At 46.0% G+C, this 13454-nt stretch overlaps 1 non-coding gene across 1 annotated transcript; it reads left to right on the top strand.

Annotated features, from left to right (window-relative positions):
* The first annotated feature begins 4012 nt into the window (after positions 1-4012).
* Trnat-ugu lies at positions 4013-4087 on the top strand. Its single transcript has one exon. It is a non-coding gene; the product is annotated as a tRNA-Thr (tRNA).
* The last annotated feature ends 9367 nt before the right edge of the window (positions 4088-13454 follow it).

Raw genomic sequence — 13454 nt, 5'->3', positions numbered from 1 at the left:
TTGTCGCCAGTGGTCGGCGGAAGGTGCACGTGCCCGTCGACCTGGGACCGGGCCGCAGCGACGCACGGATGCACGCCAAGACCGTAGGATCCTACGCAGTGCCGTAGGGGACCGCACCGCCACTTCCCAGCAAATTAGGGACACTGTTGCTCCTGGGGTATCGGCGAGGACCATTCGCAACCGTCTCCATGAAGCTGGGCTACGGTCCCGCACACCGTTAGGCCGTCTTCCGCTCACGCCCCAACATCGTGCAGCCCGCCTCCAGTGGTGTCGCGACAGGCGTGAATGGAGGGACGAATGGAAACGTGTCGTCTTCAGCGATGAGAGTCGCTTCTGCCTTGGTGCCAATGATGGTCGTATGCGTGTTTGGCGCCGTGCAGGTGAGCGCCACAATCAGGACTGCATACGACCGAGGCACACAGGGCCAACACCCGGCATCATGGTGTGGGGAGCGATCTCCTACACTGGCCGTACACCACTGGTGATCGTCGAGGGGACACTGAATAGTGCACGGTACATCCAAACCGTCATCGAACCCATCGTTCTACCATTCCTAGACCGGCAAGGGAACTTGCTGTTCCAACAGGACAATGCACGTCCGCATGTATCCCGTGCCACCCAACGTGCTCTAGAAGGTGTAAGTCAACTACCCTGGCCAGCAAGATCTCCGGATCTGTCCGCCATTGAGCATGTTTGGGACTGGATGAAGCGTCGTCTCACGCGGTCTGCACGTCCAGCACGAACGCTGGTCCAACTGAGGCGCCAGGTGGAAATGGCATGGCAAGCCGTTCCACAGGACTACATCCAGCATCTCTACGATCGTCTCCATGGGAGAATAGCAGCCTGCATTGCTGCGAAAGGTGGATATACACTGTACTACTGCCGACATTGTGCATGCTCTGTTGCCTGTGTCTATGTGCCTGTGGTTCTGTCAGTGTGATCATATGATGTATCTGACCCCAGGAATGTGTCAATAAAGTTTCCCCTTCCTGGGACAATGAATTCACGGTGTTCTTATTTCAATTTCCAGGAGTGTATAAGCATTTAGTACTAATTTGTATGTGTGTGTATGAAAACTAAATAAAAATTAACATGTGTTACAAATTTAGTATGTTTTTGAAAACATTGTATGTCACACGATGGAAGAGTATAGAATTAAACTATTCATTACATACATAACCATAATAATGTGAAGTTAGGAGACATGTATAAAAATATGAAACGTTGAAATTGTTTTTGAGGTACCGGAGGTTCATTAGCACATTAAAGTATCTGACCTGTGCATAACAAATGGTTCAGTGCAATACACTCTAGAGTCGAGATAAAAGTGTTAGGCATTGTCACATGTAAATTCATTTTTTTCTTTTATAATGCATACTTTGCCGGCCGCGGTGGTCTAGCGGTTCTAGGCGCTCAGTCACGAACCGCGCGACTGCTACGGTCGCAGGCTCGAATCCTTTCTCGGGCATGGATGTGTGTAATGTCATTAGGCTAGTTAGGTTTAAGTAGTTCTACGTTCTAGGCGACTGATGACCTCAGAAGTTAAGTCGCATAGTGCTCAGAGCCATTTGAACCATTTTTGAACAGGAACAAAACGTTGTAGACGCAATCAATCAGATTTCTGTACCTATTTCAATTTTCTTTGTGTTTTTTTTTTCAGTTTCATCTGCGAGATAAAAGCGTGGGAAAGGTGGAGCGGTGAGCTGGCAATCTACGACTGAGGACGGTGAGGGTTGAAACGAAATAAGGACAGAAATATTTATTTTAAAATTTCTTTTTCTTTCCATTTCCTACAGCGCATCAACAGTAGGCTGGATGCAGCACATATAGAGACACCCGATGATCCAGGCGCTGGAAGCAGGGGCCCGTACCACCAGAACTTATGTGCATGGGTGGCAAAAATACCACACGCCCAGTCAGCTGCTGAAGAAGGAAGATGCAGAGAAAGTGTAACTACCGTGCTCTGTAACAGAGAAATTTATAAGTGACTAGGTCACGCAGCGCGGAACACCACCACTGTTTGAAGCTAATACTTAACAATGAAAGAAAAAACATTACTTGAATCGTATAAGAGCAAAAGTCAAACGTAATCCTAAAACCTGTACAAGTTCCGGCTTCATGTTTACCTTAATGCCAATGCGTAACGCAGTACTCAATAATAAATATGAAGTGCATTAATGACAAATTGGTCACATTAAATTTTGCGTAAAAAAACACACACAGAATGGACACGAACGAGCATTCACCGTCAAATGGTAACCTATCTAACGTTTCTCTACGTGCCCAGATAGAGTGGCCGCTGTCTTCTTATTATGTGTACTACTGCGGATTACTAAGCCACAGCCACTCACTGTAGTTAACTCGCAACTAGTAATATGTGGCGTCAACGTAATTAAGGTACTATGTCAATAGGCCCTTAGGGCTAGTGGCTGTAAGAGCACACACAGTTTGCTACTCTCGTGCATTTGGTTGTAACTTATACTCGTCTGGTATTGCTTCAGCAGACACCGTGTTCTAACTCTTGGTGTAGTACTTCACAAAAGAAACATAATGGCTGTCACTGAGAGATGAGGACTACAGCGACAAGAAACAGCTCCGTCGTTCCTTAGTACAACTGGAGGTAAACTAAATAACTGTGGAGACGCCTGTAACAAACAACACGGCCAAGCATGGACATGTTATTAATAGGACGAGCCACAAGACCCTCGCATTTTTAAAAGACGTCAAATGTACAACTACTACTCTGAAACCATATGCCAATCAGACGCAAGTCATCCACAGTTTACAACGGAACACACTAAACACGACGGCGACACCCCTAAGCACACCAATGTAGTTTGAAGTGGGATCAACAGATCGTAGCAAACTAAAATCCAAGCAGACAAGTACAGTACTGTGCCAGACGGAGCTGTCAGTGGCATGATAGGTAGATGTCCTCTTAGAAGCAAGATGTTCACAGAACATTTGTAAAAAATGGTTCAAATGGCTCTGAGCACTATGCGACTTAACTTCTGAGGTCATCAGTCGCCTAGAACTTAGGTTACTTAGTTTTAATTAGTTCTAAGGACATCACACACATCCATGCCCGAGGCAGGATTCGAACCTGCGACCGTAACGGTCACGCGGCTCCAGACTGTAGCGCCTAGAACCGCACGGCCACTCCGGCCGGCGAACATTTGTACCCCCAGTCTCAATTTAGTAATAGGTATTGCCCTTAGCAGTTGTCACGGCATAATTTGGATTTGCGTGTGTATTTGTTAGATGAAGATTGATTTATTCTGAAGGACAGCAAGGATGAATATGATGTACATATTTCATGGCGATACGAATATCAATTTCTCATTTTGTTCTCTTTTTAAAGAGAAGTTTGACATAACTCTGCAGCACTGAGTAGCTAGCTTGTTGGAGTGGTTGTTGACAGCTAGTTAACTTTGTTCACTTACCCAGAGTTGAGAGAAAGACCAACCTACTTCCCTGAATCATGCATTAACAATATATGACGGTAGTATCTGTTCCCGAAAGAACAGTTACCGTGGATGACCATGCAGCTTTACTAGAAATGAAATGATAATTAAATAGACACCCTAGCTGCAAGCAGGCGTTGATACACTTCATTGGGGACATGTTGAAAATGTCGGTCGGGGCACAAATTTTCAACATGTCCCCAATGAAGTGTATCAACGCCTGCTTGCAGCTAGGGTGTCTATTTAATTATCATTTCATTTCTAGCAAAGCTGCATGGTCATCCACGGTAACTGTTCTTTCGGGAACAGATACTTCCGTCATATATAGTTAAAAATACGGGTTCCCGGCCTTTGACCTTCTTGTGCGAACGCACACGCTATGCCCGAACTCTTACGGGACTTGGTAGATTAATCTGCCACGAGTAATGAGTATGATGGGCAAACATCTATTAGGCGCACTACGAATGTAGTGTTGTGGACATGTTGGGAATGTGGATCTCACGGGGAGCGTGCAAGGGATAAGTCCCTGCAGACGCACTATCCTCTGTGCCCGCGGTGGCTCAGATGGATAGAGCGTCTGCCATGTAAGCAGGAGAGCCCGGGTTCGAGTCCCGGTCGGGGCACACATTTTCAACATGTCCCCAATGAAGTGTATCAACGCCTGCTTGTAGCTAGGGTGTCTATTTAATTATCATTTGATTTCATGCATTAACATATCAGTTGGTTAAGCTGTTTGATATTAGAATTTTTGTAAAACCATTGTACCCTTTTTAAACTTTGTTCACTTTCCTCTGAACAATACTGTGCGTAACAGTATTACGTATGTATTAAAAAAGACAGAGTAAAACTTCGCGTAATGTGTACATTTCACTCTAAAATCGTTGTCTTGGGATATCATTTCACAGTAATAGTTGCTCTCCCATCACACAGTTTAAAGACAGATTATCATTAGCCATTACCACATTGCATCACGTGGTATACAATGAATATTGCTTGGAAACTGTATTGAAAAAACAGAAATCTAGCTTAGCCACTGCCTGCTTGCTGTTGTGCATTCAAGAAATCTGCAACTATGATCCTAATTAAAATGTCCACTTACTTATATTAAATGAACAACTGAAGTAAAAGAAAGAGAATTTGAACTGAACCGTTACTAGTCGGAATACAACGTATGTTCTGCTTATTCAACGTAAACTCGTATGCTAATCTTTAACTAACAGTTTGTGGGTACACCAGTTTGGTAATATGTACACCTTTTATAGAGTGGGAGATAAAGTTGAGCTACATTTCATACAGAAACCGATAGTGAGGAACTTTCAACATGAAGTCCATGAACAGCTGCACATGGTCTCCAATAAGCCGAACGTAACTACTTCCAGTAAATGATCAGCTCACTTGGAGCAGAGGACTCAGTCCATTCCATGTAAACAGTTTACAGCAATATGGAACAAACACCACTCTGCACAGTGCCTTGTTGGAAATTTGGTTTCATGTATTCGTGGAGTCTGCACCACACTTTAACATTACGATCATCTCTCATCAACTGCAATTGGGACTCATCTGATCAGGTCACGATTTTCCAGTCGTCTTGAGTCCAACAGATATTTTCACGAACCTAGGGGAGGCAGCGCAGGCGATGTCGTGCTGTTAGCAAAGGCACTCGCGTCGGTCGACTGGCGCCATAGCCCATTACGACGAAATATGGCGTTAGTGTCCAAACGGATACGTTCGTCGTACGTCTCACATTGATTTCTACGCTTATTTAACACAGTATTGCTTGTCTGTTAGCACTGAAAACTCCACATGATGTCCAAGAGCAGCGGTGTTTGCGTAGTCGGTGGTGCGAGGTAGTGCCTGAAATCTTGTGTTGTCGAAACGGAGACCAATGGCCGTCATGCAGTGTTGACGCTGTGGATCTCGGAATATTGAACTTGTTGTGCCGTGCATTCACTCAGGGCGGTCGGCGCACATAAGACGCCACCACCGCCTTCTCGAGCACCGCGTGCCAATGCTCCAGTGGCAGCAGCGTGGCATACTTCAAAGTGCTCACAGCTGGGACGCCATAAGAGATGTAGCAGTCCTGCTGGAGTCAATCGTGGGGGGCTGCAACTTGATTGGCTACGTCGCATCATTACAGTTCGGGAGGACAGTCGTCTGGTGGGCCTCCTGGATTACAGAGCAGATCTCCTCTCAGTCGCGACCCTCGCTGCTGTGACGTAACGGGCGAGTTGTGGCGTCCTGAGAATATTCTAAGTTCGGAGTTGGCGAGGCCTCATGTGGTTCTAGACAATACGGGGCCCGGCAGCAAACACCTGGTGCCGAACTTCTGGCCGGGTCGAGCGAGTGTCTGATGGGGAATTCCACGGTGACGCTGTGTCGATGTAGGTGACTCGCCGGAGTGTCAAAGATGGCGGACTTTGAAATGTCTGCCATTAAGGTTTCACACAGTTCGTATAGAAATTAATAGTAGCCAGATGAATCACGATACCTTAAAGAGAACATGTACATTAGCGTTATTTGCATGACGATTCTGATGATGTAAACATACACTCCTGGAAATGGAAAAAAGAACACATTGACACCGATGTGTCAGACCCACCATACTTGCTCCGGACACTGCGAGAGGGCTGTACAAGCAATGATCACACGCACGGCACAGCGGACACACCAGGAACCGCGGTGTTGGCCGTCGAATGGCGCTAGCTGCGCAGCATTTGTGCACCGCTGCCGTCAGTGTCAGCCAGTTTGCCGTGGCATACGGAGCTCCATCGCAGTCTTTAACACTGGTAGCATGCCGCGACAGCGTGGACGTGAACCGTATGTGCAGTTGACGGACTTTGAGCGAGGGCGTATAGTGGGCATGCGGGAGGCCGGGTGGACGTACCGCCGAATTGCTCAACACGTGGGGCGTGAGGTCTCCACAGTACATCGATGTTGTCGCCAGTGGTCGGCGGAAGGTGCACGTGCCCGTCGACCTGGGACCGGACCGCAGCGACGTACGGATGCACGCCAAGACCGTAGGATCCTACGCAGTGCCGTAGGGAACCGCACCGCCACTTCCCGGCAAATTAGGGACACTGTTGCTCCTGGGGTATCGGCGAGGACCATTCGCAACCGTCTCCATGAAGCTGGGCTACGGTCCCGCACACCGTTAGGCCGTCTTCCGCTCACGCCCCAACATCGTGCAGCCCGCCTCCAGTGGTGTCGCGACAGGCGTGAATGGAGGGACGAATGGAGACGTGTCGCCTTCAGCGATGAGAGTCACTTCTGCCTTGGTGCCAATGAGGGTCGTATGCGTGTTTGGCGCCGTGCAGGTGAGCGCCACAATCAGTACTGCATACGACCGAGGCACACTGGGCCAACACCCGGCATCACGGTGTGGGGAGCGATCTCCTACACTGGCCGTACACCACTGGTGATCGTCGAGGGGACACTGAATAGTGCACGGTACATCCAAACCGTCATCGAACCCATCGTTCTACCATTCCTAGACCGGCAAGGGAACTTGCTGTTCCAACAGGACAATGCACGTCCGCATGTATGCCGTGCCACCGAACGTGCTCTAGAAGGTGTAAGTCAACTACCCTGGCCAGCAAGATCTCCGGATCTGTCCCCCATTGAGCATGTTTGGGACTGGATGAAGCGTCGTCTCACGCGGTCTGCACGTCCAGCACGAACGCTGGTCCAACTGAGGCGCCAGGTGGAAATGGCATGGTAAGCCGTTCCACAGGACTACATCCAGCATCTCTACGATCGTCTCCATGGGAGAATAGCAGCCTGCATTGCTGCGAAAGGTGGATATACACTGTACTAGTGCCGACATTGTGCATGCTCTGTTGCCTGTATGTATGTGCCTGTGGTTCTGTCAGTGTGATCATGTGATGTATCTGACCCCAGGAATGTGTCAATAAAGTTTCCCCTTCCTGGGACAATGAATTCACGGTGTTCTTATTTCAATTTCCAGGAGTGTATTTTCAGTATCTTTATTAATTTAAAATTCAGTATCTGATAATAGATTTTGGAAATTCGTTGCAGCGTGTTACTTGTATAATTTAAACGGTTCATGCGATTTCTTCGATCTGTGTGTCCGTAGAAAGCTATTAGTGTAAACCTAAATTGGTATCAATTACAGGCATGTAACTTGAACATTACTACCAACGTAATCGGCCACTTTGACCTCCAATAACACATCACGTCAGACCAGAAGTACTCCACAGTGACACGAAAAACTGGTAGCAGCATGAAATGGCTCTGAGCACTATGGGACTTAACATCTATGGTCATCAGTCCCCTACAACTTGTAACTACTTAAACCTAACTAACCTAAGGACATCACACAACACCCAGTCATCACGAGGCAGAGAAAATCCCTGACTCCGCCGGGAATCGAACCCGGGAACTCGGGCGTGGGAAGCGAGAACGCTACCGCACGACCACGTGCTGCGGGCCGGTAGCAGCATGCTCATAAATATATTTATTCGTCTATGTCTTTGTTTATATCTGATATAAACTATTCATGAAGAAATTGGTTAAATATTTATTGTGTTCTAGAAAGCACAGAGACATTAGGCTACTAGCCTACCTTTTCTTCTATTCCTTTGATATACGCTTATTTAATTTTTTTATGTAATAATGTATATGAGAGCGTGTTTATGGTCAGGCCATAGAAATATTTATTTAATTTCAGGTTACTGGATTTACATTTACCAATGTTCCAATATTTCGTGAGTGTACGTTGGCTTGTAGACATGGATGGAGTGCTCTACCCAATCACAGTGCTTGTTACTAAGAGAGACGTATGGATGTTGGGGAGGAGCATCATTTCCGGAGAGGACACAAGGGAGTTCTGAGACGAGTTCGGGACAGTATAGCACAGGACACGGACAGTGTGGGACAGTCTGGGAGTGACTGGAAGCGGTTTGCACGTGGTCGCGGCAGATGGAAATACTTTAGAGTGCCGACTTGTGAGATTTCCGTGGCTTCTACAGTGAAGACACAGTTCACGAGATATTCACAAGTGCACTTCTAAATGCACACTACGTCGTTGTTGAAAACTAATTATGTGCAGTAGGAATCTATTGTTCCCCTGTTATTCAACTTATTGGTGTCGATGGTCCAGCAATTAAATAAAACATAAGTGTTTGCAGAAATATACCGCTTTCTCAAAAGTACTTCTACTATCGTACGCATCATTTAAAGTTTTCGTCTTGTAACCTCCCCACAAAAGATTCTGTAACCTCCCAACAGATATATGTAATTATTTATATTTTAATCATTCACATTCTGCGTAGTCTACTAACAGATAAATGAATTCCGTAACCTACCAATAACCTCAATAAAAAATTGTGGCTCACTTATAACCTTTCAATAACTGACTGTGAATTTAAACTGGTTAATTTTGGACGTCAGCAGTGCTGCGTCATAGCCCTGAAAGGTCATTCTGAATAAATTGAAAATTCTTACCTCAATAAGGTCGCCGGATAACGCATACATATATATCTGCTCCTATAAGAAATTTTTCTGGCACAGCACAGTGCGATGCTGGCCGATAGATTTCTCATGTATAAAGAGAAACAACTGATTTTTCTTTACAATAATCGGGATGACCATGGATTGAAGAAATTAGTAAATTCTTTAAATTGAGATGAATAATTTTCAGAAGTTAATTTTTTTTATGAGAAAGATTATTATTAAGAGATTTTTTTAAACAATTACAAGGGACTTGATATAACAATACTACATATGCGCGAGGCTGCTTTTACCTTATACTACAACGCTCAGGCTCCGCCATCGCTCCCCACGACCGGCCCAGGCAACTCGATACACACGACTGCTCGCTACTACTACTACTACTACTGCTACTACTACTACTACTACGCAGTTCCTACCGCAGTCAACACTGCTCTTTGGTCTCAGATTCTCTTATAGCTTACATATCGCAGGTAGCGCGTGAGCAATCCATCGAAATTACATCTGCTCGAGTGCGCTAGCAACAAATTCCTTAATCATGGACCTCTTACAGTCTGCTATTTAACTGCTTTAGGGACAAATTTTCTAGACATCGCTTCTGAAGCGACGCCTGCAGTGGTTGATCAACACCCTCCTCAAATTCACGTATATTTAGTTAGCAGTTGGGCTGCGCGATGACGAGTCCGACAGACAGGAATTGTGCTAACCAGATGGCTGTATGCCTATTATATATAGACAATAAATGGTTCAAATGGCTCTGAGCACTATGGGACTTGAACCTAACTAACCTACGTTCTAGGGGACTGATGACCATAGATGTTAAGTAGTTCTAAGGACAGCACACAACACCCAGTCATCACGACGCAGAGAAAATCCCTGACCCCGCCGGGAATCGAACCCGGGAAACCAGGCGCGGGAAGCGAGAACGCTACCGCACGACCACGAGCTGCGGACTATAGACAATAACTGACTGACTGACTACTTCTACTGAGCAAGGCACCTGCTGTTGTAGCCATTTCGGTTGAGAGGTGGGGCACACGCTCAAGGATACTTTACTCAATAAAGGTAAGGCAATAATTACCAATCAAACAAACGCTGGCTTGTCATGTAATTTCCAGCTGATTTGATTTAACAGTTGCAACAGCAAACAGCTCTTACCCCAGAACAATATAGCTAATTGACAGGCGTAGAAATTTTGTCTCTTTCGTAATGTTTCACATTCTAGGACAAAGCCCACCCCAAACAATATACAATTTTATGTAAAGAGTGTTTTCAATTTTAAGAACCATACAAACAGTAAACGGTTTACGGAGAAAATCTTCCACAGAAGCAGGACACCTCTTAAGATACACCTTTTAAGGTATAACAGCAGCAAAGACTGGATTTTTAATCTCTTATTCAGAAAGATAAATTGCCAGTGTAATAAAAGGCATATTTCACGTATTACACAATTTCAGCGGTAAGTAATGACACATCAGAGGTGCGCGGAAACTAAGGTCGAGCATGAATGAAAGCTGAAAGGAACGGTGGAGAAGTAAAGACGGACGCCTCGGCGCCACCACGAACAAATAATCAAATACTCAAATGCGCCGAAGAACTGGTCGAGTCCACTGATAAAAACAGCGACCGTGCTATCGGTTACAATTTATTCAAACTGGCCGACGCCAAGGCGTCGTCCCCCAGTTGAACGACCAGCTACAACGGACGATGCGCACCGCTTATTATACCACTGAAACAACAACATAAAACCAGACAGCAACTGAGCAGTGTCCAGAGTAACACAATCCTTAAAATACTAGTAAAATCTCTAAAGAGGAATACGATTACTCTTTGCAAGAGGTTTAATTTGGGTGCAATCACCCTCTACAACAACAGTTCACCCTCTCATTGCACAAGAACAACTATACATAAACATTCACCATGAGAACACTGTGTTCTGGTTTCTACACATTCTGCATACTCTCTTACCATTCTAAGAGGTTCATTCGAAAAGTAAGGAACGATCGGTCGCGAAATGGAAAATACAGTGAAACTCTGATGAAGTTTTGCACAGATGCGTTGCGGCACTGTGTCTAGTACACCCATCGATCGCATCATGACAATCTTTTCAGTTTTGATCTCACAGTGAGAACATAGAGATGGTTAGAAGTTAGCGTCTCCCGCCAAGTAGGAGGGCCTGGCGAAAGATTTCGGCTGAAGCTATGCAACCCACATAACGTAACTGTCATGCGGTTTGTTCCACACGACAATTCTCGGCCGCACACTGCAGAGGCAATGAAGACGCTCCTGCAGCGTTTTCGATGGGAAGTGTTTGATCACCCACAATACTGCCCGTAACTGGCTACCCTTGAGATTCATCTCTGTGTCAAAATATTGTCTTCACAGCCAGCGGTTCATTTGAGCAGACAACGAGCTGCGGTCCAGAGTACAAAATCGTCGAAAAGCACTGGCAGCTGTCTTCTCTACACGGTACAACGCTGCGACAGGTGTCTGAGCGGCGACTAAGTCTAACTTTTCAATTCCATCATTATAGAAGGAGGTGTAGCTAACCGTTACAAATAAAACAGGTTTGATTTTCACTGTGATTTTCCATTTCGCGACCTATCGTTCCTTACTTTCCGAACAGAAATGAATACAGAGAAGCGACTGCCACCAACGGCGCCACGTTTCAACTACAGTAAATACATTATTACAGAAAAGAGTTAGTTCACTGACTGGAAAGAATCGCACAACTAGCTATTGGCGTTCCGACATACTCGAAAGTTGCTAGGCACGTTTCTACATCTGAAAGATGACGTCAATTCAAATTTCACTCCAGTCGCCTATGAGTGGCGCTACAAGCGCCACTATGAGGATGCAGATCAGGGTTGCTTTAACATCAACTCACCACGTCAAAAGGTAACTAACACTCACGACCTTCACAGCGGGTATTTAGTCGAGAATGCCTTTGACACAACGAAGACGCCGTTATCAACAGCTCGCCGAGTCTGAACGAGATCGTGTAGTAGGGCTGCGAGAAGCTGGAATTTGCTTCTGCGATACTGCAGAAAGCCAACGACCTCGCCGCGCTGTTTGCACCCAGATTACCGAAGTTAAGCGCTGCTGGGCGTTGCTAAATCTTGGATGAGTGCCCATTCAGGTCTGTGTAGAGCTTTTGGCACGTGGGGTGCACTCAGCCCTTGTTAGGCCAATTGAGGAGCTAACTGACTGAGAAGTACTGGCTCCGGTCACGAAAGCTGACTACTACTGGGAGAACGGAGTGCTGGCTCGATGTGCATATGGAGGGGGCGTGCAATGACGCCTTGCGCTGAGAATGACACGGCAGTCGGTCGGTACAGTCGGGCCTTCCGAAGCCTATTCGGGTGGAGCTCAGTTTTTAGTACGCACTGTAGAAACACTTGGCAGCAATCAAGAAAGTCACTACATTCCTGCCAAGAGTGGTCACAGGAATCTACGGTCCCTAGAAGGCTAAGCTCCAAAAGGCCACGCAGACCTCCCAATAGCGAATGCCATCATGTACGGCCTTTTCGTATGAACACTAATTTATTAAATCTTATTTTCGTAGTCCATAGGCGCAATGTATGTTAATAGCAACAAATCGTGCTGCCGTCAGCTTCAAATGTCGGTTATCAAAATAACTCAATATTGTTCCTTTGAAAAAATAGTCACCTTCCCTCCGGGTGTTCCGCATGAGTTCGCACAACACGCAAGTGCTAGAGGGAGGCTTTGAGAACCTGCCAGTAACAATACATTTACTGTAGTTGTTACGTGCATCTGTGTTCAGCGTACAGGTATGAGGTACATCACAAAGTTAATGGTTGAAGTCTGCAATATTGGGGACCAGGGAACGGTCCGATATGGTACGAGGGTTTATAAATCTGTAGTCGCCACATAGCATCCTTATACCACGTTTATTTTTTGTCACACTGAGCGGCTACACCCTATCACTGTGTGACCCTGATACAGTGCCCTCCGATAACATTTTGTCTATTGCGTGGTGTCCTGCTTTTGAATATAACTGGTAGTAAGTGACGTGCACAGGAGAAGATAGGTTGTCCTGGTGTTGTTTTGATGTGGTGCTGTGTGGTGTGCGAACGTTTTTCACATGCTTTGGCAGCATGTCAGTGTGACGAGTTCAATTAATAACCTAGTACCAATAGTGTCGCTGGAGATGGCATAGAGTTGCCTGTCACTATTACACTATCGCAAGGAACGAGTTTCTTCTCGCATTCCACAGACTTGTGCGGTCCGAATTTACTGCAAAACGCCACAGAAGTGTTCGTGCGAGCCAAAGCGAGCTCAGCGCACTCATCATGAACCGGTGTGGGTCACTATTTTCCACCTGTGTGTCAGTCAATGGCTGCCATGTGTGTACTCTCACTAAAGTCCGGCATTACCCTGTATAAAAAAAAAAGCTAGGAAATCATCTCCAATGGCAGGGCCACTAACATCAAGAAGAATGAATTTCCGTGATGGGCAGAAGGAACGGCAGAAATGTAACGCTGCGACGATCGTATACGC

This window comes from Schistocerca piceifrons, chromosome 2 (assembly GCF_021461385.2).
Source record: "Schistocerca piceifrons isolate TAMUIC-IGC-003096 chromosome 2, iqSchPice1.1, whole genome shotgun sequence".
NCBI lineage: Eukaryota > Metazoa > Arthropoda > Insecta > Orthoptera > Acrididae > Schistocerca > Schistocerca piceifrons.
The sequence above is the reverse complement of the archived record's forward strand: the minus strand, read 5'-3'. Positions and strand labels throughout refer to the sequence as shown.